General features: G+C 41.3%; 1 pseudogene; it reads right to left on the reverse strand.

Moving 5' to 3' along the window:
• Positions 1-288: 288 nt before the first annotated feature.
• Positions 289-433, reverse strand: LOC119170898 (U1 spliceosomal RNA; annotated as a pseudogene).
• Positions 434-4,443: the final 4,010 nt, after the last annotated feature.

Raw genomic sequence — 4,443 nt, forward strand, 5'->3', positions numbered from 1 at the left:
TGCGCGTTAACTAAAAGCTGAATTCTCCTGTTTCTCATTCCCCCTGAGCAGTCATTGGCTTGTACATTAAGCATTATATTTTATTGTTCAACAACGCACAGAAGAAATGTCTCACCGGCATCACCTTGGAGATCAAAAAGTTATACTTGTTACACACTACTTCAACGGCTACGAGGGACGAACAAGTACCGCCACAAGGAGCTTCGCCCCTAAATGTGCGGAGCGATCTAAGCAGGCCTGGTGATTATCATTATCTTATTTTTGATTGCACTAGGTGGGGGATAGAGCCCGGTGGCGCCGAGACCCTCATCCCCCGCTACCAAAAATTTTGTGCCCCACTGACACCAATTTTGGTGAGTGGCGAGAGTCAGCGTAAGCCTCTTCTCGGGGTGCGCCCTACATGATCAGCGTCAGCCCGACACAAGGTACGTATGCCACAGTAACGAGCGCAGCCAATATGACCTCCAACGCAGCCTGCTCGATGGCTCGGCTGACAAACCACGTTTTGCCTCAAGACAGCAGGCACACGTGGAGCTCTTGAGCAACGGCAAGCCGTCAGTAATTCCGTGAGGAATGAGGGCACTGAAATGTTTGTTCACAAAAGCAATTTGTTTACTATCCTTTATATTCAAGCTTAAAAAGATACCCTTGCTTATTACGTGAAGAGACAAGTGCATGGCTACTGTTCAACTATGCGTTTACAGGTGTGCTTGCGTAAAGAAAGATGAAGTAGTTCCTGCGTTGTCTGATCTGAACAAGTGACAAACAAATATTGCACTCATTTTATTTTACCTGGGGTTCCTTTCTTTTTTGGGGGGGGGGCGTATAGATAATAAATATAAAAAGGTCTCACTGACTCAAGTAATCGATTCTCGGCCGATCCCCCTGAATGCGCATCAGCAAGGACCATGGTATCAGCCATGACTGTGGATTCATCATCATTATCATCATTATCACCTGCCTGTTGTTTGGTCGATCCACCCCAAGATCCATCCAGACAGGTTTACGTCCTTGGATATACCAGTTTCGGTGCGAGCCTCTTTATATAATATGTTGATAACTTAGATGTATGGCTTTGTAGAAGCGTTAGCATCGTTAACACCATTTTCTCACATTGGACCTGGCAACGAGAGTTTGTTGGTCTCTACTAGAACACTTTACCCAAACTATACACCACGAGCATCTTGGTCAATAAATCTGATTCCTCCTAAAATAGGTTTATCACAAGGACACCAGTCTTGATATTTAAACAGAAAGAAACAAAAATGCTTTGGTATCACGAATGCAACGTGCAGCATAACGTTGGTTTACACATAAAAATACAAGCAAAGCAACCAAGCAGACCACAACTTTCAAAAACTTGATAAGCAGGCAGCATTCCTCGAAATTGGTAATGACGCCCACAGCGATTCGTATATCGAAAAACACGCTAACATAAAAAAAATCTCGAAAATCTCACGCATTCTTTGAATTGATCTCATGCAAAGTAGTCAGTGGGGAGCGGCCTATGCCGTACTTTTTGACATTTGGCTAAACAAGAACAATACATGAATAAACTCACCGCTGCATCTGGAAATTCTAATCTCGTGTGGAGGGTGATCAATGAGGTAATGAACAGACTTCCCGAAAAAAATGAAATTACTCTCCAACAAAGCGGTCTATCAGACGTTTAGATTGCAAATTCATTCAATGCCCATTTTACAGATGTTGGTTCATCATCACAACGCAATGTACTAGTCTGTCAATCTGAATATATTGCAAATAGATGTTTTTTGTTCTTGGTATCCACCGACGAGTGGCAGGTCCAGGGCATAATCTTATCACTTAAAGACGGTTGTGCGGCTGGTGCAGAAGATGTAAAGGTGCAGCCGCTGAAAGCCATTAGTGAATATGTAAGCATACTTTTAGCCTAAATCTGTAATCAATTTTTTTTTCAAATGGCGTGCTCCCGAATAAAAAAAAGCTAGCTCGAGTGACCGTTACCCATAAAGGTGGACCAGCTTTTGATATGACTAACTACGGACAAATATTCGTACTATCAGTTATCGCGAAAATTGCTGGACATATGATAAACAAAAGACTGAATGGCTTTTTAGACATGAAGAACTTAATTATACAAGAGCAATATGGGTTCTGTAAAAATAAATCTTTAGAAACAGCTTTACTTGAAATGAAAGAACAAATTCTTGACAACATTGAAAACCGAATGCTAACCCATGGTTTATTTCTTGATTTTAGAAAAGCTTTTGATTGCATGCAACATAACGTCCTTTTCGAAAAACTACATCACTATGGCATCCGTAGCGTCGCTTTATCCTTAATAAAAAGCTATCTAACGACACTAACACAGCATGACATGATCAATGGCACTACCTGTGAAATTCAGACTATAAAGTACGGCGTACCCCAAGGTTTCGTTTTAGGATCCGTCCTCTTTGGTTGGTTGGTTTGTGGGGTTTAACGTCCCAAAACCACCATTTGATTATGAGAGACGCCGTAGTGGAGGGCTCCGGAAATTTTGACCACCTGGGGTTCTTTAACGTGCGCCCAAATTTGAGCACACGGGCCTACGACATTTCCGCCTCCATCGGAAATGCAGCCGCCGCAGCCGGGAATCGAACCCGCGACCTGCGGGTCGTCCTCTTTTGGATGTGTATAAATGATATTGTACAGGTACAGGGCTACTCTAACATTATATTATATATCATTCACACTAATGTGCTCTCCTCAGGAAGGCAATTGCACAGCATCTTTGAAAAAGCCAAAACCTGGCTACAAAGATTAAATATGTGGCTTAATGCAAATAAACTTTAATTAAACGGAAGTAAAACAAAATACTTGCTCTTTAAATCAAAAGTAACGAACATGGCTTGTCATTCTCTGCTAGTTTCAAAAAGCGAATATTCAACAGTCAAGCACAGCGATATTCTTGCGAGTTATATTTCATGAAAACATGTCCTGGTCACCACATAAAGATTCTCTCAAAAGTAGTATTGCCCGCGCTGTATGTGCATTAACTAGACTGCGATATTTACTACCAACAAGCGTGAAGCACCATATCCACAACGCACTTATACATTCCCGTTTAACGTACTGTCTTCTTTCTAGTTTGGTCGACTACAACACAGTGTAATTTAGGATCACTTCAAATTCCTTAAAACCGTGCACTACATACAATAGAAAATTTAGGACGTATCATAAGCACCCAAATATATTATTCCAAAAATAAATTATTAAAGGTACCTAAACTCTACACATACAAACAATTTTTTGAAATTATGCGGCAATTTAAATCTGACAGACAATCTTTCCAGAAAAAATACAGTGTGAACACGACAGGCTATAAATTCAGAAATAGTTCCGTATTTATACCACATAGCAGAAGAAATTACGGGGAACAAAAAGTTGCTCTTCGAATTTCTAACCGCCTCAATGACTATACCTTTACCATAGATGTCCTCAAAACCGGAATTAGGAAGCCTTTTTCTGCTGCCGCTGCTGCAGCTGCCACCGCCGCTGTTGTTGTTGTTGTTGTTGTTGTTGTTGTTGTTGTTGTTGTTGTTGTTGTTGTTGTTGTTGTTGTTGTTGTTGTTGTTGTTGTTGTTGTTGTTGTTGTTGTTGTTGTTGTTGTTGTTGTTGTTGTTGTTGTTGTTGTTGTTGTTGTGATGCATTGGTGGCACGACCTAGTCAGGCAATCTTTGCCTATTGCTGTGTCTCCTTGTACAATTTTGTAATTGTTCTTAATAAAATTGTAAAAAAAGAAAGCAAACTCTTTAGGTGTGGACAAACTGCGTGAACCTGTGGTGCGTTTGTCGGCGTTTGTCTGCTTCCGTGTATCGCCAGCATATTGGCAGCATCACAAGCGATATGACTCCATGTCATTTAACCCACGAAATTTGTGTTAGCTGTTTTCACGCCGTGTTAGCTTAGTAGGTAAGGCGTGTTGCTTAGCGCGAGCGAGCGGTTTCCCTACCCGGCCACGGAGGCATGCATTTCAAGAGGGGCGACAGAAAAAGAACATTCGTGTGCTTAAATTTTGGAGTGTTTGAGAACCCGAAGAAAAAAAACTGTTTCTGTGGGTTCCGCTATGACGTTCTTCACACTCATACCGCAGTTTTCGACACGTAAAGCTTCTGCAAAGATCATCATTATAAAGGTGATAGTATTTGTTGGGCTACTTCGATGTAAAAAAGATTTCTTAAAAAAGTTCATTTTATAGTGGGACGCAACAAACCTACGGATCCAGCGTCTATACAACAAGCACAATAACAAACAAATGACAAAGCAAAACATACATGACACCTTTAAACAAACGTGTCCAAGTCCACAGGGTGTACCTAACACGTCTAACTAATGACTACATACAATAAATATACTGTTACGAGGCAGTGGGCATGGCCTCACCATCGTAGACGAATCGGAGAGAAGGAAGCGGACTCAACG

Source organism: Rhipicephalus microplus, chromosome 2, assembly GCF_043290135.1.
Source record: "Rhipicephalus microplus isolate Deutch F79 chromosome 2, USDA_Rmic, whole genome shotgun sequence".
Classification (NCBI taxonomy): Eukaryota; Metazoa; Arthropoda; class Arachnida; order Ixodida; family Ixodidae; genus Rhipicephalus; species Rhipicephalus microplus.